The sequence below is a fragment of the Sciurus carolinensis genome, unplaced genomic scaffold (assembly GCF_902686445.1).
Source record: "Sciurus carolinensis unplaced genomic scaffold, mSciCar1.2, whole genome shotgun sequence".
Taxonomy (NCBI): domain Eukaryota; kingdom Metazoa; phylum Chordata; class Mammalia; order Rodentia; family Sciuridae; genus Sciurus; species Sciurus carolinensis.
In genome coordinates, this window is record NW_025920136.1 from 1221283 (window position 1) to 1243273 (window position 21991).

General features: G+C 42.7%; 1 long non-coding RNA gene across 1 annotated transcript; it reads right to left on the reverse strand.

Annotated features, from left to right (window-relative positions):
- Positions 1-6744: 6744 nt before the first annotated feature.
- LOC124974177 (uncharacterized) lies at positions 6745-9570 on the reverse strand. The gene is made up of 3 exons (XR_007106759.1): positions 9521-9570; positions 7914-8038; positions 6745-7018 (listed from the first exon to the last, which is right to left on the reverse strand). It is a non-coding gene; the product is annotated as an uncharacterized LOC124974177 (long non-coding RNA).
- Positions 9571-21991: the final 12421 nt, after the last annotated feature.

Here is a 21991-nt window from a genome sequence, read left to right on the forward strand (position 1 = left end):
TCTTATTACTAGAGATGTTGAACATTTTTTCATATATCTGTTGATTGCTTGTACATCTTCCTCTGTGAAGTGTCTTCATTTTCTTAGCTCATTTATTGATTGGATTATTTGTATTCTGGGTGTAGAGTTTTGTGAGTTCTTTATATATTCTGGAAATTAGCGCTCTATCTTAAGTATGAGTGGCAAAGATTTTCTCCCACTCTGTAGGCTCTCTCTTCGCATTGCTGATAGTTTCCTTTGCTGAGAGAAAGCTTTTTAGTTTGAATCTATCCCAGTTGTTGATTCTTGCTTTTATTTCTTGTGCTATGGGAGTCCTGTTAAGGAAGTCTGATCCTAAGCTGACATGTTGAAGATTTGGACCTACTTTTTCTTCTATAAGATGCAGGGTCTCTGGTCTGATTCCAAGGTCCTTGATCCATTTTGATTTGAGTTTTGTACAGGGTGAGAGATAAGGGTTTAATTTCATTCTGTTGCATATGGTTTTCCAGTTTTCCCAGCACCATTTGTTGAAGAGGCTACCTTTTCTCTATTGCATATTTTTGGCCCCTTTGTCTAGTATGAGAAAATTGTATTTATTTGGGTTTGTCTCCATGTCCTCTATTCTGTACCATTGATCTACCTATTTTAGTACCAATACCATGTTGTTTTTGTTACTATTGCTTTGTAGTAGAGTTGAAGATCTGGTGTTGCAATATCCCCTGCTTTGCTCTTTCTGCTAAGGTTTGCTTTAGCTATTCTGGTTTCTTATTCTTCCAAATGAATTTCATAATTGCTTGCTCTATTTTTGTAAGGTACATCATTGGGATTTTAATTGGAATTGCATTGAATCTGTATAGAACTTTTGGTAGTATGGCCATTTTGACAATATTAATTCTTCCTATCCAAGAACATGGGAGATCTTTCCATATTCTAAGGTTTTGTTTAATTTCATTCTTTAGTGTTCTGTAGTTCTCATTGTAGAGGTCTTTCACCCCTTTTATGAGACTGATTCCCAAGTATTTTATTTTTTTAGGCTATTGTGAATGGGGTAGTTTTCCTAACTTCTTTCTGAAGTTTCATCACTTATGTAAAAAATGCAATGGATTTATGAGCATTAATCTTGTAATGTTCTAATTTACTGAATTCACTTATGAGTTCTAAAAGTTTTCTGGTGGAATATCCAGGTTCCTCTAAATATATAATCATGTCATCAGCAAAAAGGGATAGTTTGAGTTCTTCTTTTCCAATTTGTATCCCTTTAATTTCTTTGGTTTGTCTAATTGCTCTGGCTAGAGTTTCAAGATGATGTTGAATAGAAGTGGTGTAAGAGGGCATCCCTGCCTTGTTCCAGTTTTTAGGGGGAATGCTTTCAGTTTTTCACCATTTAGAATGATATTGGCCATGGGCTTAGCGTAGTTGGCCTTTACAATGTTAAGGAATGCTCCATCTATCCCTATTTTTTTAATGTTTTGAGCATGAAGGGATGCTGTATTTTATCGAATGCTTTTTCTTCATCTATTGAAATAATCATGTGATTCTTAACTTTAAGTATGTTGATATGGTGAATGACATTCATTGATTTCCGGATGTTGAACCAAATTGTGCCCTGGGATAAAACCCACTTGATTATGGTGCACAATTTTTTAATATATTTTTGTATGCGATTTGCTGAAATTGTTTTGAGAATTTTTGTGTCGATGTTCATTAAGGATACTGGTGTGAAATTTTCTTTCCTCGAAGTGTCTCTGTCTGGTTTAGGTATCATGGTGATATTGGCTTCATAGAATGAGCTTGGGAGGGTTCCCTCATCTCCTATTTCATGGAATACTTTGAGGAGTATTGGAATGAGCTCTTCTTTAAAGGTTTTATAGAACTCGGCTGAGAACCCATCTGGTCCTGGACTTTTCTTTGTTGGTAGGTTTTGGATGATCTCTTCTATTTCACTGCTTGAGATTGATTTATTTAAGTTGTGTATGTCCTCCTTGTTCAGTTTAGGTAATTCCTATGTCTCTAGAAACTTGTTGATGTCTTCGAGGTTTCTGTTTTGTTGGAATATAGATTTTCAAAATAACTTCTAATTATGTTTTATATTTCACTCGTGTCTGTTGTGATATTTCCTTGTTTATTCTCAATTTTAATAATTTGTGTTTTCTCCCTCTTTCTTTCTCTTTGCTAGTGTGGCTAAGGGTTTATCAATTTTGTTTATTTTTTCAAAGAACAAACTATTTATTTTGTTAACTTTCCGATTGTTTCTTTTGTTTCAATTTTGTTGATTTTGGCTCTGATTTTAACTATTTCCTGTCTTCTACTACTTTTGGTGTTGGTCCGCTCTTCTTTTTCTAGGGCTTTGAGCTGCAGTGTTAAGTCTTTTATTTGTTGATTTTTACTTCTTTTGTTGAATGCGCCCCATGAAATAAATCTTCTCTAAGTACTGCTTTCATAGTGTCCCAGAGATTTTGATATGATGTTTCTTTGTTCTCATTTACTTCTAAGAATTTTTTTTATTTCCTTCCTGATGTCCTCTGTTATCCATTCATCATATAATAGCATATTATTTAATCCTCAGGTATTGGAGAAGTTGCTGTTTTTTATTCTGTCATTTATTTCTAATTTCAATCCATTATGATCTGATAGAATACAAGGTAGTATCTCTATCTTCTTGTATTTCCTAACAGTAGCTTTGTTGCATAAAATATGGTCCATTTTAGAGGAGGATCCATGTGCTGCTGAGAAGAAAGTGTCTTCATTCTTTGTTGGATGGTATATTCTATATATGTCCATTAAGTCTAAATTGTTGATTGCATTATTGAGATCTATGGTTTCTTTATTCAATTTTTGTTCGGAAGATCTATCCAGTGGTGAGAGAGGTGTGTTAAATTGCCTAGTATTATTGTGTTGTGGTCTATTTGATTTCTGGAATTGAGAAGGATTTGTTTGACGTACTTGGATGAGCCAATGTTCAGGGCATAGATATTTATGATTGTTAAGACTTGCTGATTTTTGCTTCCCTTAAGCAGTATGTAATGTTCTTCTTTATCCCTTCTGACTAGTTTTGGCTTGAAGTCCACATTATCTGAAATGAGCTTTTTTGCTGTGTCCATGTGCATGGTATGTTTTTTCCCATCCTTTCACCTTTAGTCTATGGGTATCTCTTTCTGTGAGATGAGTCTCTTGCAGGCAGAATATTGCTGGATTTTTCTTTTTAATCCATCTGTCTATGTCTATGTCTTTTGATTGATGAGTTCAGGCCATTAACATTCAGGGTTATTATTGTGATATTATTTGTATTCCCAGTCATTTGACTCATTTCTGTTTTTTGCCAAGATTTGGTTTCTCCTTTATTTGGCTATTCCTTTAGACTATTTCCTCCTGTTGCTGATTTGCATCATTGTTTTTCATCTCTTCCTCATGGAATATTTTGCTGAGAATGTTCTATAATGTCAGCTTTCTTTTTGTAAATTCTTTTAGCTTTTGTTTATCATGGAAGGATTTTATTTCATTGTCAAATATGAAAGAAAGTTTTGCTGGGTATAAGATTCTTGGTTGGCATCCGTTTTCCTTCATGGTTTGGTAAATGTTCCAGGTCCTTCTAGCTTTTAGGATCTGGATTAAAATCTGCTGATATTCTTATTGGTTTCCCCCTGAATGTAATTTGGTTCTTTTCTCTCGTGGTCTTTAAAATTCTGTCTTTATTTTGTATGTTAGGTATTTTCATAATAATGTGCCTTGGGGTGGGTCTGTTATAATTTTGTATATTTGGAGTCCTATAAGCCTCTTGTACCTGGTTTTACATTTCATTCTTCAGATTTGGGAAATTTTCTGATATTATTTTATTGAACAGATTGTTCATTCCTTTGGTTTGTTTCTCTAAGCCTTCCTCAATTCCAATAATTCTTAAATTTGACCTTTGCATGATATCCCATAATTGTTATAGATTCTGTTCATGATTTCTTACCATCTTCTCTGTTTGGTCAACTTTGTATTCAAGATTAAATATTTTTCTTCAATGTCTGAGGTTCTGTCTTCCAGTTGTTCTATCCTATTGGTTATGCTTTCTATGGAGTTTTTAACTTGGTTTATTATTTCCTTCATTTCAAGGATTTCTGTTTGGTTTTTTTCCAGTATCTCTAACTCTTTTAATGATCTCTTGCTTCCTGTATTTGGCCTTTTAACTGTTGATTGGTGCGATCATTTAATGCCTGCATTTGCTCTTTCATCTCCTCCTTCAATGCCTGCATTTTCTCTTTCATCTCCCTGTTTGCTTCCCTGATTGTTTTAATTATGTACATTCTGAACTCCCTTTCTGACATTTCTTCTGCTGTGCTGTCATTGGGTTTTATTGATGTAGTATCTAGGTTTGTTTGGGACATTTTCTTCCCTTGTTTTCTCATATTGGTCAAATATCAATGGGACTCTGAGATATTGCAGATTTCTTCTTTGGCTTATATTGTCCCTGTAGATTTCCAGTATATCACCTCCCAGGCTTCAGCAACCTGAAGCCTTGGAGGAACTTGATAATGCAGTGCTTCCAAAGAAAGCTGCCCCTAGCCCCCTACTGGTTCCAGGGCTGGGGGCTGGCTCTGTGTGAAAAAGCTCTTACTCGGCAGGTGTGCTCTGAGGAGCTGGCTATAGATTGTGCCTGCCGCCAGAGGGAGCAGGGCTGCTTGGGGAAGTCTCTGGCTGCCCTGCCCTGGTCCCAGAAGCTGCCTGCGGGCCAGGGCCTGCCTCTGGATCCAGGGATTGGAGCTGGCTCTGTGTGGAAAGGCTCTCACTGGGCGGCCTGCTCCAAGAAGCTGTCTGTGGAACGAGCCTGCTGCCAGAGGGAGCAGGGCTGCTTGGGGAAGACTCTAGTTGCCCTGCCCTGCTCTGAGAAGCTGCCCCTGTCCGGGCCTGCCACCTGGGCTGAGCTTTACCCGGTGGGTGAGACTCACCCTGCGGCTCTATGTTAGTCCGAGTCTCTCAGTGCCTCCCCTTCTTGAATCCTGGGTTCTGGAGTGACGGGAGATGTGGTCACCCTCTGGTCCACCAACTTGGATCTCCCCTAACATTTTGCTTCTTAATAAAAATCATAGTGAAGTGTAGTCAATAAATCTGAAAACTTATGATGAAATTTAGAATTCTTAGAAAAATGTAATTTACTAACACTGACCACAAAATTAGAATACATGACTCCAAATGGAGTCATTTAAGAAATTGAACTGGTAAACTCTCCCCACAAAGAGATAATAGGTTTAGGATTTTACATAGGGTCAGTGAACCTGATCTTCCTACTCTGAAGCAACCTCTTGATTTCCATCAGGCTAGTACAAACCTTATACTGAAAACAAGACTGGGACCGCAGTCGACAGAGACATGGGCATCAAAGTCCTAAACAGAGACATTGAGCAACAGTCCAGCAACAGCCTGTAAATCAGGAGCCATATGGATTGCCCTGACTGCAGAGGAAATGCACCAACAGCAAGTCCACGCTGTTATCCACCACATTAACAAAGCTAAAGAGGCAAATCATGTGATCAACTCTGAAGACATGAAAGACATTCAGTGAGAGTCAGTGTTACATTCCTGATAAAACTCTCAGCACCTGGGAGGGAGAGTTCCTCAGTGAGAATGTGGAACAAAAACACATGATGAGGCTGGCCTGGAGATGGACAGTCACCACTGCTGCCCAATGCCATCTCCTGGCTGGCGCTGCCTGCCCAGAGGGTCCAGCAGCAGCAGGTGGCAGAAGAAAAGCAAGGTACCATGACCAAAGGGACACTATACTTGCCCAGGTGCAGCTGTCTGTGTGGGGAGTTCACAGACACCAAGTGGGGAAATGAAGAATCTGAAAAGAACAGGAAATGAATGGTGAAGCGAGAGAAGAATGCACTGCTGGATCCTGGGGGACGTGATCAATTCATCTACCAGAGATGCTAGAATATACAGATTGTTAGAGTGAACAATGGGGCTCGGCAGTGATCCAGCCCAAACACCAACACTGTCCGCACACCAGCATGGAAAGGGGATCCATGTAACATGAGTGTTACATATAAAAGCAATGGAAAAATAAATGCAGAACAAAATACACATGAGACTTTGAGGAGAACACTAAATCTACATGGAAAAACATTAAAGAAGGCCAAAATAAGTGGAGGTTTCATGTCCATTGATGGGAGACATAGCACTGCACAAATATCAGTTTTCTCCAAACTGATAAGAAAATTAAAACTTTAATTAAAACTGCACAAGGATTTTTCTAGAGCATAACATATTTTTTTATAAAATTTATACTGAGCCACAAAATGTCAGGGCTAGACAGGAACTCCCAAAGAAAGAATTGTAAGTTGGAGGTGGGGGAAATTTATTTTCTCAAATACCAGAATTTATTTTAAAGTTATACTAATTAAGACAACTTAGGTGTATGTTGAAGATAGATAAAAAGATCAACTGGGCAGAACAGAAGAACCAAACACTGATCCACATGTGCATAGAATTTAACTTCGATGAGTTAGCTTTGCAAATTATTGGAAGAGGTCTGGTTATTCATTGAAAGATGTTGGGGCAAGTAGAAACTTCCAAAAACTGGGAAAAGATAAAAGTGGAGTTCCTATTTAAAAAAATCACATTCTGGGTGCCATTATTAGAAAACCTAACTAAAATTTCTAGAAAAAAACTGTGACTTTTTTTTACCTTAATGGTAAAAGTTCTTAAGTTCTTAAGACACAAAAATGCCTACCAAAAAAAAAAAGATAAATGTATCTTCATTAAAATCAAGGTTTATATTTATTAAAGACAATACAAAAAGAATGATAGAAACAAACCATAAGCACCTTTTGAAGAAAATATTATCCACAAAGAGGAGTTAGCAAGACACTTAATGATAATGGAAATGAAGAAGCATTCTGCAGAGATGAAGCATCCTGGAGACACTAGCAGGGAAAGTGCAAATTCCTCTATAGACTGGGGAAGGCCAGGCACTGGGCTTTGTATGCAGCAGCTGCTCTCCACTCTCATTCGTCCTTCTGGATCTGCTGCCTTTCCTTCTGGTCAGTGAGTCTCGCTGTGACCAAAGATCCAACAAGGATAATTTCAGGAGAGGAAGAGCTTATTTTGGCTCAGAGTTTCAGAGGTGCAGTCCATGGTGGGCTCACTCATAGCTCTGAACCTGAGCTAAGGCAGAACATCATGGAAGATAGTGGGCAAAGGAAGACTCAACACCTGGTGGCCAGGAAGCAGAAGGAGCTCTACAAGCACCAGAGACAAAAGGTACACCCAGTGACCTATGTCCGCCAGCACACCCCATCTCTACAGTAGCTCCTAGTTAGCCCACATCGGTGGACTAACCCACCAATTAGGTTGCAATGGTAGTGACCTGACCCTCTCACCTCTGAGCATTCTTGCACTGTCTCATGTGAGCTTTTGGGTTCCTCCTCACATCTAAATCATAACACCCTTTATTTCTTTTTCTTGTCTGATTCCTCTGGCAAGGACTTGCAGAGGTACAGGACACAGAAGTGGCAAAGCTGGGCACCTCGCCTTGTGCCTGATCTTATAGGAGAGACCCTCAACTTTTCTCCACTTAAGACCACATCAGCTGTGGCATCATCACACATGGCCCCGATTGTGCCAAAGGACTTCCTTCTAACCCTAATTTGTTGAGAAACTTTGGTTTTCTGTGTTTTTCAATATGCAATTTTAGATGGACACAAATAACTTAATTTTGTGTATTCATTTTTATGTGGGGCTGAGGATCGAACCCAGTGCCTCTGACACATGCTAGGGTAGTGCTCTACCACTGAGCTACAACCCCCACATGGTTTGGGTTTTTTATCAAGGAAAGGATTTTGGATTTTGTCGGATCTTTTCTGCATCTATTGAAATGACTGTGTGTTTTTAATCCTTCATGCTGTTAATGTGATATAACATGTAAATAATTAGCTTATGTTGAAACATACTTGCATCCAGGAAGTCCCAGTTGATCATACTGTATGATCTTCTGAATATGCTCTTGAGGGAGTTTTTTTCTCATTTTATCATTTAGGAAACTGAGGCTGATATGGCTAAGCAAACTTAGTAGAATCTGAAAACAGAAGGAATGCACAGGGAAAGAACTGTAAGAGAAGATGGAAAGGTGGAAGAGGAGGGAGGCAGTTCTTCCCTCCATCCTGAACTCTGTCCTGGGCTCCATCCTGGGCTCCATCCCAGGCTCCACCACAGCTCCATCCTGAACTCTGTCCTGGGCTCCATCCTGAGCTCCATCCTGGGCTCCATCCCAGGCTCCACCACAGCTCCATCCTGGGTTTGGCAGCACTGGAACCACCCATATAAGACAGGGACTAAGACAGAGACTCTCTGGCCTCCACAGTCTCCGACTCCTTGACACTTTCACTTGTTTTATCAAAATATGTTCTTCCTTCATATACTGCCAATTTTTAAGTTTGAGATATCTCCAAATAAAAAGGTCAGGATAATAGCCAACTTTAGTAAAGAAGATCTTTGTCTGCAAGAAATCAGCAGCCCCCTGGGATTGGTAAATCTCTACAGATTTTAGAACTGGCGCTCTGATTTTAGCAGAGCTGTGGTCCACATTGTGACTTCCCACCTGTGTCTGGCTCTCCTGGGCCCTGTCCTGGGGCTGGTGAACCCTCTGTCCTATTGTCACTCTCCTCTGTGAAAACAAGTCCTTCTGTGTGTCACACACACACACAAGCTAATAGGGGAGTTGGTGTGCAGGTGCTCCTGACAGCCTCAAAGCCCACATCAAAACCACATCAAGGGGAAGGCTGGTAGGAAAGTCATGGGCAGAGAGGAAATGCAGCCACTGAGCAGTCCTCCCCCATACCTCAGACCACACCACACTCCCGCCCTCTGTTCTCTCCCACAGGTTTGTCTTGCAGAACAGTCCATGCAAGGCCGAGGAAAGCTGCAGAGACCCCTATGGCATAATATCCCAGGCATGTAATGCTGACAATGCTTTAACACAATAAGCATTATGCAAAAATTTGAGCAAGTTTAAGATTTGGTAAATCAAAGAAAGACAAAGACTGTCAGCACAGTAAGATGGGTTGTTCTGAAAGGCACCAGTCTCAGTTAAAGTTTGCTTCCCTTGTGTATCCCCAAAGTGTGCTGATACACCACTGCCAGATTCTCTCCTCCCCGTCCCTCTGTGAAGTACCCTCAGCCCAGGTGCTTCCTAGGAAAAACAACTGAACCCCACAACTGGCATCTCAAACCAAAGCCTGAGGGGAAAGGAAGCTTCCCCTCGAGAGTGTGTGGAGAGCTCTGGGACCTGGAGGTGGGAGAGCCGGCAGTGGTACTGGCAGCTGATGTTACAGCAGCTGGTCATACCCTGCCCCACACACTGCTCTCCGGGGTGCCTGTGTAGAGCCCCAACGGCCTGTAATGGTGGCCTCTAAGCATGGATGGCATAGCTAGGGGGCTTGGACAGCAGGTGCTTCCTTGGTAGACAACATAAGCAGGTGGTCAGGAGCTGCGAAGGGGAGAGGTGGTATCTCCTTGCACTGCTTCTGTGAGATCAGGATGGAAAGAATCTTCTACTTACTTTCTCTCCTTGATCTCTTCCACCACTTTCCAGATCTGCCGAATAGTATGGCAAGTCAGGATTTTTGCACAGGAGTCTGTAGCCAGGGTGCCTCAGGAGTGACTCCTCTCCAAACAAGCAGACCTGCTCCTCGTGGCTCTGCAGGTCCATCATCTGCTCAGCAGGAGGTGCAGCTGCTGCCAAGCTGTACAGAGAGGACAGGTTGGTTCCCACCCTGTTAGTCTCAGGGTCTGAACTAAACAGGAATGGCTCCAGTTCTGCAACATGCATTCCACCTTTCATGCTTCCTCTTCTCAGCTCCCTGTTTTTTAATAAAATCTCTGTTTTTTTAAAGACAAAATTCTACAGATATTTCTTATATCTCACAGGAAAGGCTCTTTCATTCTAGAAGCCCTCACACATTCATACATGAGTGGCTCCCGGGTTTCTTGCTGCCTCACTAACAACTGGATTCTTATTTTGAATTCTGAAAGTCAAACAAGAGCACTGTTAGATTATAACCCATCCAAAGAACAGTGGAGAACATTGCTATGAAACCATGCAGACTCCTGGGGTACAAACAACAGAAAGCCACCAACTAACTTAACCAAGCTTGTCACCAGGATGGGCAGGTCCTGGTGGGGTTGGGGGGCAAGGGGCAGGACCCAGGCAGCTCAGTTGCAGCAGCAGGAAAGAGCTATCTCCTGCTTGAAGGAGTAAACTCCAGCTGTCCTGATGCTCGCAGTCCATGTCCCTTGGCAGGGACGAGAAGGGGCTTCCAGCCACTCCAGAGCCCCCCAAAGAGCATTCACCAAATGGATTCCCCTGGGCAGACACAAGGTATTAGCTCCCTGTGGCTGCTAATGGCCACAAATTACCAAGGTGGTGCCGAAAGCCACAGGGAGGCATTCTTTCTCAGTTCTAGAGGCTCATCAGATATCAGTGGAACATCAGGGTTCAGGGGGCCATGCTCCCTCCACAGGCTCAGGGGAGCACCAGCTTTGCCTCTCCCACCTCAGGGCAGCAGGGAGAAGCACCCGGTCCATGGCAGGGGAGGCACTGCTCTATGCTCACACCTCTCACCTCCTTCTGAGAAGGATACTAGGGTTGCCTCCTGCTGTCCTCAATTCATGCCCCTCTGCACAGTTCTTTCATGCACACATTCTAGGATTGAGGACCTGGATTCCCTGGAGGACATCCTGGATTTTCAGCCAACTGGGTAGGCAGAGCATCCAGGGTTTGGCATCACAAGAACAGAGCAGTCCAAAACTGGACGCACCCAGGCGTCCTTCGGCAGGACAATGAGAACAAGGAGGGTCAGCAGTGGGTCAGCACTGAGGAAGTGAAAATTAATGAGTCACCAAGGCACAAGGGACACAGGGGGTCTTGAGGGCATGCTGCTGAGTGGGAGAGGACTGTATGAGAAGATTCCAGTCACACGGCATTCTAGGAAGGTGAATGAGGGACCATGACAAGGCCATTGGTCACCAGGAGTGGAGGGTGAGGGTGAGACTCAGGGATGCTTGGATGGCATCTCTACCTGTATGACACTGTGACCATGGATAGGTGGCATCTGTATGTGCTGAGCCTGCCCCACATGAAAGGAGCCTGGTGGGGGCTCTGGACTTCAGGTGACATCAGTGTGCATAGTCACTCGTCAGCTGAAATGAACACGACACAGTGGTGGGAATTTGCTGGAAGAGGGAGCTATATGGAAAGATCTGTGTTTTCTGCTCAGATTGTCTATAAACCCAAAATTGCTCTAAGAAACAAAGGCCATTAACTCTTTAGAAGAAGTGTGCATATGCCCAGCAGTCATAATAATAATAGCAATAAACTCAGATAAACTATCAAAGTCAGCTCCCAACCTGGTCCTTCAGTAAATCTTATGGTACACTGGGAAAAATATCAGTGAATTAGTCATTGCACAGCATCACGAGAACAGAACCATAAATGCCACAGCCCATAAACGGCCAAAATGCACTGTCATTTATAAAACAGAAAGTCACGTGGGGAAGAGAGGAGCTGCATCCTGGCCCTGGTGCCTGGCACTCAGCATGCACTGAAATGAATAATCACCTCTTTTCCTTCACCGGTCTGCCTTGGAGAGAAGCCCAGAGCAGGGGCAGAGGAAAGGTCAGAGGGAGACCACAAAAATGGATGAAATCATAGATAAAGACACGGCTGAGAAATCCACAACTCAACCTCGTTCCCAAAATTAACTGCTCTCTCAAACCCACCTTGCTCCAACCCAACATCAGAGGGCTGAAGAAAATCACAGTAGCTGACTCTCCAACCTAAGAATGCATGAATCAGAGTACAGCACCCCACAAGGCCACCTGCCCACACACTGGGAGGCCATGCTGTCTGTGCCTCACAGAAGGACAGGGAGGAGTTCTTCATCAGCACCAAAAACCAGTCTTGAAATTGCATAATTCTGTTCAGTGAAGATTTAACGAGTAAGTGATTTCTAATGATCAATTTGCCCAGATGTGTCTGGGCCATTGAGGCTTCCATGAGATTTATTCCAAGCCTTCAACTGCTTGCTTCTCTTGAAATGAAGTCACAAGGACTGGGGATGTGGCTCAGGGGGAGAGCAGTTGCCTGGCATGAGACAGGAAACCCTGGGTTTGAACCCCAGCATGCAGGAAAAAAGAAATTCAAAGTTCCACATACAGGGGAGGGCTATTGCAGGAACCACCCCTGTGGCTTCTGAATGACATCTTACCAATCAGAAAACATGAATTGTTAGGGAGTTTTTCAAAGGGAAAAATTGTCCCCCAAGATGGAACCCAAAGAATACATGCATTCACAGCCTCCTCTATGCAAAGTTTCTTAGGAACAGAGACTGATTTCTGGCACATTCTATCATGGTCCAGGCATGAGTCAGAGTGGCCAGTCTCTGTTCCTGCCTTCAAATCCTGCCCAGTCCCGGAAAGCAACACCTAGGGAAGAAAAGCACATGCAGGGTTGCTGCTGTGGGGACCCTGTGCCTGACTCCTGTGCCTGTAGTCTCCTGAGCAATATCTTTGCAGAATCCTGTCCTGAGAAAAGTTATTTTCAGCATGTTTCTTAGTTCTCTGGAGTCACTGTGTACATCTCTTGAGTCCTGGCTCCCAGGATGCACCTTACTCCTCGACAGGTGCAACGACCACTGGCTCCAGAACTCTCACCTGTCCCCAGGTGCACAAACCAAGCCTCCCCACACAGGCATCACACCCAGCATGGTATCCTTCCTGCCATGCCAATGTAAAAGGCCTGTTGGCAAGAACTCCTTGTCTCCTTCCGTGGCATACCAGCCCTCCTGAGAACACCTGACACACCACCACGGCTTTCCTCTTCCAAAGTGATGCTTTTCTGGAAGGCTCAGTGGCACCTGTTGTGGAGCCAAGCTTCCCGGGCTGCCATGACTTCAAAAGCCCAGCACCACAGACCAAGCCACAACAGAAAGGCCAGCCACTTAGAGGTCCAGATTGGATGCTGCTGGACCCTGTTTTTCCTGGATGAGCAAGGTGAACCAGGAGAGAGGGACACCCCAGCCATCCCTGGTCCTGGGCTGATGGGCATGCTAAGTCAGCATGGTGAGGGGTGGACAGAGTGACCACTTCTGTCCCAGGGCACCTGCTAATTCAATTTTAGCCTTTGCTGTACCCCTGAGCACAGGATCCCATCTTGGGATCCTAGAATCTAACCATCAGTTTCTGCAGGCCTGGCTTCCTCTCCTTCAGAAGTGCTCACTGCCCATTGACATGCCTGCCCTGCTCCAGGCAGACGGAGGACAGCAGAAAACCAGGCAGAGACACCTTTCACCCAACATACTCTCAGGCAGCTGTGCTTCCTGTCTCCCCATCACTGCTGCTTCTGGAAATTTCCCTGAGCCTTTCCTGCATCTGAACTCTTTCCCATCTGAGCCCTCCTGGTAATTCCTATCATGTGGAAAGGAGATATGATGATTTCAAGTTCTTTTTAGCAGGGACTTGGAGGTCTGTCATGTATGCTGATAATGGACCCCATTAGGTGAAATCCTGTGTGCCCAAACACTGTATCCCCAGCCCCTCATCACTGTCCTCCCCTGGTGACCACCCAGATCAGGGGGGCATCTGATTAACCACTGTGAGTGGCCATCCTGGGGCCCCACCAGCACTGAGTGCTTTCAGGGGATCTGGGCAGGAACCTTAATGTACATGATCATGTTTTGCTACAGGAGAGGGCAGTCTACCTCGCCCTGGCTTATAGAGTGGAGGTAGCCCACTGCTTGTCACTTCTGTCTCCATGGCTCACTAGAGCTGAAGTGCTTGCCTCAGACACAGACTTGGAGAGCAGAAAGGAGACCCTGGCCAAGGACACAGCCAGCACTGGCAGTCGAGAGTCCCTCCCACCTGTTATTAGACGCATATCTCAAGACCACCTTCACATTACAGAGAACTCATTCTTGAAGCTGGACTACTCTTAGGATCAAACTCCAGAGCTTGGGACCATCTTCAATGGACAAAAAATGGAAAGAGCCCGGCGTCCATCTACAGTAGAATGTGTGCTTAAACTGTGGGTCTGTGCAGGGTAAACTGCACCCCAGCAATGATGACAAACTGCCACGAGGGTAGGTGAACTTCACCATCCAATGCTGAGCAAAGGCTACACAGTGTGACCAGGTCATGGTGAGATGCTAGAATGAGATGGGCTACCAACAGGTCAGTCACAGAAGGCTGATGGGGGCTTATGGGTGCCAAATGGGTTTCTGGACCACGGGCTCGTTTCTCAGTGTGCTCTTTTCTGAAATTCAGTGATTTGTAAACTTGAATTTTGGTACTTTCTGTGCATTTTTACTTCAATAAAATTTATCAAAAAGAAGTTAAAATAAGCTATCATTAAAGGGCCTACATAAATTTCAAAACTAAGGTTATGCAATAATAATGCATAGATGAGAAACATTAGAAAGCATTTGAAAGATCTCTTCTGAGGTTGCCCAGATAAACTGTAACATCTGCCACAGTGAATTTAAATCCTATCTAAAGACTGAAAATCAGTGATTGTAAAACAGTTAGCTGCCAAAAGAAAAGCTGGAAGGTATGGAAATTGGTGTGAAAGCAGTGATTTTCACTGCACAGCTCTATCTGACAACGAATTTGAACATTTGTGGGCTGGCTTTAAGCAGCTGTGTGCAATGTGATGAGGCTCACAGTACCTGCTGTGCATGACCCATTGACCTAACACCAACAGGAATAAGACCAACACCTTTGGTGTGCAATCGGGTAGGAATGTCTTGGGAGGATATGCAATGTTACAAAGGAGCCTAATAAACTTCCACAGCTAAATAAAAGGCTGCTGTCAGAATATTGTTAGGAACAAGGAGAAGTGCCTGAAAGGACAGAAGACACCAGGGTGCCTCAGATACTGTATCCACATGCCACCAGCACAGGTGCACCACCCAGCCTGACTTCAAATGGCTTCATGAGGTAAAGTGGAAATTCAGTGAGCTGTGTGTATTTGAAGTGGGAAAGCTAGTAAGTCCACATACACTTGAGACAATCACGGATCAAGACAAGTGAGTGAGATGGCCATTGCAGTCAGAATAATTCTCGGGACATTTTCTGTTTTCTATTTGAATAAGTATTGCTCTGATCTTTATCACCTTTTCTCGTGATTAATGTGGATTTCATTCACTCTGCTTATAGCTGTATAAGACAGAAGCTGAGATTCTGGCTCTTAGCTCTTTTTCTCATATGGCATTTGTAGGACTAAATTCCTCTAAGTGCTGCATTCATACCACCTATGACTTTCATATACTGTGCTTTCAATATCAAATTCCCTTATTTAGGTCCCAGATGCTTGCAGCTCTTCCAGATATCTTTCTGTAATTAGGTGCTAACTTCATTTCATTGTGGTTGAAGAAATACTTTGTCTGACCTGAATCTTTTCAATTTCATTGTATCATAGCCCATGGAAGCCCTGACTGATATTGTTTTCACACTCACATGAAGAAAGCATGTGTTTTCCAGCTCCAATGCACATGGAAATGTTACCTGAGATAGTGTAGCATAGCATTCTTATGTGCCCCATCACCTATTAAGAGCAGAGCACTGACATCTGCAACTCTAACTCCTGCTCGGTGTTCCCCTGGCATTGTGCCAGTGGGCGCTCTAGCTTCCTGCATTGGGGGCTCTGTTACCGACATAGATTGTTTAGGCTGTTCCATCCTCTTGCTTCAATGACTCCTTAGCAGGAAGAGAAGGCCCCTAAGCTGGTGATCAATTCCACTCTGGGACCTGCAGGTCCTGGGAGTAGCCCAGCAAATCCAGCCTTCTCTGAGTTGCTGCAACATGGTCCATCTGCTTCCATCCTCCCACTCTCGATCTGTGTGCGTCTCTCGGTCCAAGGTGAGTCTTGGAAACACACTGCTGAGTCTTGCTTCCCGCTCCCAAACCTGACCACTACTACCCTTAGTGTGGTATTTAGAATACTTGCATTTAAACTGTGTTTGGGGATTTTATAAAAAAGTTACAGAATCAAATTTATACCACAGTATTATTTGCATAAAATGCAAAAACATAAGTACTATTTATGTGGCTTTTTAAGAAAATACATCCAAAGTATGGAAGATGTTTTAGAATAGCAAAGGTTAAATATAGTATGGAATGAGGAGCATGGAATTGTAGGCAGCGGACTAAAACTATTAAGGTAAAATAGAACACCACCAGTCCAGAAAGCTAAGGAAGAGTATAAAAAATGACTCAATTCCAAGCACCTAAGCTCCTTAAAAAACACTATTTTACCCAAGCAGAACCTCTTTAAAGACTTAAGTTATGCAAATGGTATGCTGTTACTCCATGTACAAACAGAAACAACATGTATTCCATTTGTGTACAATAAAATAAAAAAAATCAAACAAACAAACAAAAAAAGAAAGTAGAGAGAAAGGAGAAATCATCACGGACATCATAGAAAACCAGTGGATCATTGGGGAATTCGGAAAACGTATACTCCACAAAACTGGAAAATCTAGGAGAAATGGATCCAATTCTAGATGCCACCTTCCAGAATTGAATCAAGAGGACAGAGGAAACCTAAGGAAAAACCAATTCTCAATTGGATAGTAAAATTAGTAACAAGAAACCTTTCAACAAAGGAAAACCCAGGACCAGATGGAATCTCATCTGAATTCTACCAGAGGTTTGAAGAACTAATCCCAGTGCTCTACAAATTATTTCATAAACTAGAAAGGGATGGAAGTCTCCCAAATTCATTCTATGATGCCAAATCAAATAAGAAAGCATCAAGGAAGGAAAACCATGGAAAAAAAAAAGAAAAAAAAGACTTAAGTTAGATTAGACATTATATCTTGAAGCATGAAAAACTATATATAGGGATGACACAGTCCATACCCCACAGGATTCATGAGTTCCCTGACCTTAAGAAGTTTATCTTCTCTGATAAGAAAAAGTAAAAATTATATAATATGAAGGGACATTTCAAGGAAAAACTCAGAAAACAAAATTTCTTTTGTCAAAGAAATATTTTACTATGTTTCTCTGAGCTAGGCTATTCTGGTATTCAATAAAATAATTTTAAAGTACATTTTGGGCAAAGGTAGTCTCTAATTTTAGTTTTTAATTAGATATAATTTTAGTTAAATGTGTTTGCATCTGAGATACTTTATGACACTTTCACAGGATTAAAGAAGTTTAAAAATACATTAAAACTTACAAAACAGGTGTTTGGGATTGAGTCCATCATCTTACAATTCGTTTTGTCTTCCAACGTGCTCTTCAGTCCCTCTTCCCTCTTCCCTCTTGCTTCACTTACTCTTGGATAAATGGTGGCACCTTATCTTTTGTTGTCAGCTGTAACTCAGTTTTGCTGTTTTGGTGCTACTTAACAGTTCCCAGCACACCTCTTCCACCCACCAAATCTGCCTTCAAGGGCCTCTAACTGAAGACCTAGAATGACACATCTCCACTAGTCTGTGGCTGGCTTTCTGTTTTGCCACCATACAAGTCATGAACTCTGAAACACGCTGTTGCAACTGTGCTTTAACAAGTATCTTTTAAAGAGATTTAAGTGTCAAGCAGAAAGCTTTTCCTCCGTTTACATGGTTACCATTCCACTGCTTTTCATGTGTCTGTGTAGCTACGAGTTCCACCAGGCACCATTTTCTCTCCTCTTGATCCAAGTAGGTCAGCACTTGGGGTGCTGGAGGTCATCAAGGGGCTCACTTTTTTGGTCTCCTGTCTTTCAGGGATCTTTGTTCTTGATTTAGGTTTCTTGACAATCATTTTATCATTTTTTCTCCAAATTTCTAGTAGCTTCAAGAAGAGGATGATCCCAGTCCCTGCTGCTCCGTGTGGTTGGCAGTGGCTAGCTTTGTTTCATCCCAATGGTGAAAACCTTCCCTTTTAACTTGTGCCTCTCTAACTGTGAATGAATCTGCACAGGAGGCAGTGGCCTCCTGGTTCCCACTCCATAAGATGACTGTTTGTCCTCTGCCCATTTTTCATTTGATTGTTTTGCAAGAGTTCCTTGTGTATTTTACATATTTGTTCCTTGACAGTTTTATACATTTAAAATGTCTATTGCCATCACATCATTTATTCACAACTATGCTGTTCTTCAACTGCTGAACAACTGTCCTTTACTGGGAAATGGCCTTATTTTGATCTAATTACACCATACATTTATTGCCCCATGACTTATTTGTAAAAGTTTTGTTTAGCAGGTCCTTCTCAGCCTTGTCCCTAGTGTACAAAGATAATTTCCAGCACATTCCCATTCTATAGTTGACCATAATGGAGCTCTGGCTTAATATGGGGCACTGAATGCTCAGTGCTGTGTAGCCAGCCTGGGCTCCTCACCATTTGTTTAAGGCACTTGCTCTTTCCTACCTTGACTGTGAGGCTGTGCCTTCATGTTAATTTGTCAGATATAGAGATCTTGGAGAGCTTTTCTTTCTTCATCCACTGTTCAGTCTGCCTAACAGTACTTGTGTTAGGCTCACTTGGTGGATTTCCAGTCTCAGCAGCTAGGTAGTACCAAGGACCTTAATAAAATCCATCTGAGAGTTTGGAGAGAACCAACATCTTTTGCTGTTGAACTACCTATGTATCTAGCCTTTGGTAAAATGACTGTCCAGGTCCTTTATTCCTTTTCTAATTGGATTGTTTGTTTTCTTCCTGCTGAGTTTGAGAATTTAATACATTCTAGATGTAAGCTTTTTGCCAGATACCTGATTTGAAAATATTTCCTCCCATCTGAAATTTGTCTCTTCACCCTTGTCAGGGGATTATTCATAGAGCAAAAGTTTTTAATGCTGGTAAGTACAATTTATCAATTTTTCCTTCTAACCACATGCTTTTAGAGTCCAGTCTAATGTCTCTATCCAGCTGCTACAGTTTGGGTCCTGAAAGTCCCCAGAGGCCACATGTTGAAGACCTGGTCCTAGTCCATGGGTACTGGAGGTGCTGGGGCCTTTGGGAGGGGGCCTTGGTAGAGGTCCTTTGGTCACTGGGGATGTGCCCTTGAGGACACAGCTGGACCCTGGTCCCTTCCTCTTTCTCTTTCACTTCCTGGCCATGAGGTGAGTAGTGTGGGGCTTCAGATGGTGGCTATGAGACTTGTGCTCCCATCACGGGCTGCTGCAAGAATCTTCCTCGGATTCAGTCTGTTATTCAATGTGGTCAAATCACAGGAAGGCCAGTTCTTCTAGGTCTCAATGGGATTACAGAAAACATACGAAGAATATGCCCCATTTGTTCTTTCAAGACTCCAGAATCATTATCCATAGCCTGCTCAGGGACATGAGGCTGCTGCCATGTGTGATGTACTGCACTCAACAGTCTTTGTGATGCAGCTTGTCCCTGCGTTACCGAAGCTGAACCCACTTAAACATGATATACTCTGGTTCGGACAGCTGGATTAGGTTTGTGATATTTTAATTTTTAACTCCATTGGTGAAATGAGTCTTTAATTTTCATGTATTTCTTTTATTTGATGTAGAAAACATTTCACTGGTCTCACAAAAAAATTGAGCAACTTAATTCTTTTTATTTTCTACAATAATTCAAATAAGAAATTAATTGTTTTTCTTAAAAATTAGCAGAAGTCATCTATAAAAGTATCTGGGTTTGAGATGTCTTGATTCTAATTTCAAGTTGTTTCACACTTTTATTAATCAACTGAAGATTATTTTTTCTTTCTTTTTTGAAACTTTGATGACACTGTCTTCTGATCTATGCTCCTCTAGTGCAGTATGTCAGTTTTCTGTCTCTGTAACTTATACCTGAGAAAATAAGCTCATAGAGAACAAAGGTTTATTTTGGAGGTTTCAGTCCATGGTCAGCTGACCCTGTTGCTTTGGGGCCTGTGATGAGGCAGCAGTCCATGATGGGAGCAGATGGTGAGGCAAAGCTCCTCACTTTGTGGCTGGGACACAGAAGAGAAGAGGAGGGTGCTGGAGTCCCACAGTCCCACTGGAGGGCACACCTGCAGTGACCTGAGCTCTCCCAGTAGGCCCCACCTCTCAGGTACCCAGCCGGGGACTAAACCTTCATTACAGGGGCCTCTGGGACATTCTGGACCCCAACTCCAGCATGGAGCATGTCCCTCTTACTGCCTTTCCCTGATGGTTTCCTGCTCTCTTTCCCACCCACCTTGCCTGTACTGGCTGGCATGGTGTAAATTTTGTGGCTTTATACGCATTATATACTATTGGCAAACAAAAATTTCTCTTCAGACTTCAAATGTCTTCTGCCTCTACGTACATCTCAGCAGAGGCTGTGTGGCCTGCTGGAGATGGCTCAGCTGGAGAAGAGTGACGTTGATGCTTCAGGTTCCTGGCCAGTCACCTGGGCATTGTCTGTCCCTGACTTCACTCACTGAGCCAGAAACACAGTGGAGGAAGACATTTTGCTCCAAACAAATGTCTTCTTTTTACACTTCCACTGCTTCTGGTAGGAGAATTTAATACCACAGCAATTGTTCTGCCTACATGGAAACATGTCTTTAGTTCATTATTTGTAATCTGAAATCGGGCATTTTTTCCTGAGATTCCCACTGACAAGAAGTCATGTGCAGTACATGAAATTTGGGGGTATACACATTTACTTGGTTTGTTTTACAGTAAACAAAATTATATGCAGGAAAATTATAAGTAAACAAAAAATTATAAGTAAACAAATTATAAGCAAATTTTTTTGCTTATAATTTGCTTTAGCATTGAACCTTACCAAATTGCAACTGAACTCCCAGCAAGTGGTAAAATTCTTTTGACTACCATCAATACTTTGCATTTTTCATAAAATAGAGAGAACTATCAAAGAAGAGCTTGGTGTGGTGGCTCCTCTGTAATCCCAGCACCTTGGGAGGTGGAGGCAGGAGGATTACAAGTTTAAGACCAGCCTCAGCAATTTATCAAGACCATGTCTCAAAAAAAAATAGAAAGGACTGGGGAATATACCTCAATTATGAAATACTTTCCTAGCACCCAGGAGGCCCTAGATTTAATCCCCAGCACTACAAAAACAAAATACAAAAAAAAAAATATATATATAGAAGGCATCTGTAGAGAGCTTAATGGAGAAGGATATACACTTGTAACTTTAATTTTCTGCTTTTGACTTCCTGAAGAGAGTCTCCCTAAATAGACATTAATAAATAAACAGATCTGGAATATAAAGCATTATTAATTTATTCAGAAAAGTCTAAATATTGCTTATTCTCAATCAAAAAATCTACTATAAAGTATCCAATTATGCTGATAATCATTCAATCAAAACTTCATCAAATTCCCTTACTGACAGGCTCTGTGTCAAGTCTAGAAACTCAGATGAGCAAGACACTGCCCCTGCCACCAAAAAGCTTGCAGCCTAATTTAACAGGGAGGTTCAGGAATAAATACATTTAAAAGTGTGTTTGTTGTCTCTAAAGAGGAATGAAGTGGCAGGACCTCTAACCTCATGTCCTCATGGACACCGGGAGTTCAGGATAATGAGCTGCTCAGCTATGCTTCCTAACCACCCACCACCATGCCAGAGCGAGGGCCACAGCTGAGGTTTCTGTCTCCAGCCCTAAAGTCCTCTCCTGCCCCTCAAGACATGCCTTACTGCCTGCATGGTGAGCCCTGGATCCTTGCTTCCCAGGGTTGTAAAATGAGATGTAGATGGAGAGGGCAAAGGCCAAACAAGGGGGACCATGAGCTAATTGCAAAACAGCAGAGAGTTCATGGTGGAATCTAAGCGATAGGGACACAGGGCCCCTCCAGTGGCCGGTCAGTCAGGAGCACTCAGTCTTCAGGGGAAGCATCAACCACATCCTTACCTAAGATGAAGGAAGCACCTGGCATAATGTGCCTGAGGTGCTCACTCCCGGTTCACCTACTATGCAACCCAAGCAGAATTGACAGGCAGCAGCAGGCCATCCAGGGGCCAGATCAGGGTCAGTGTCAGCACAGTCTTGTCCTCTGAAGGCCTGCTAAAGGCCAGCTACAGGGTCATGGCCCATGAT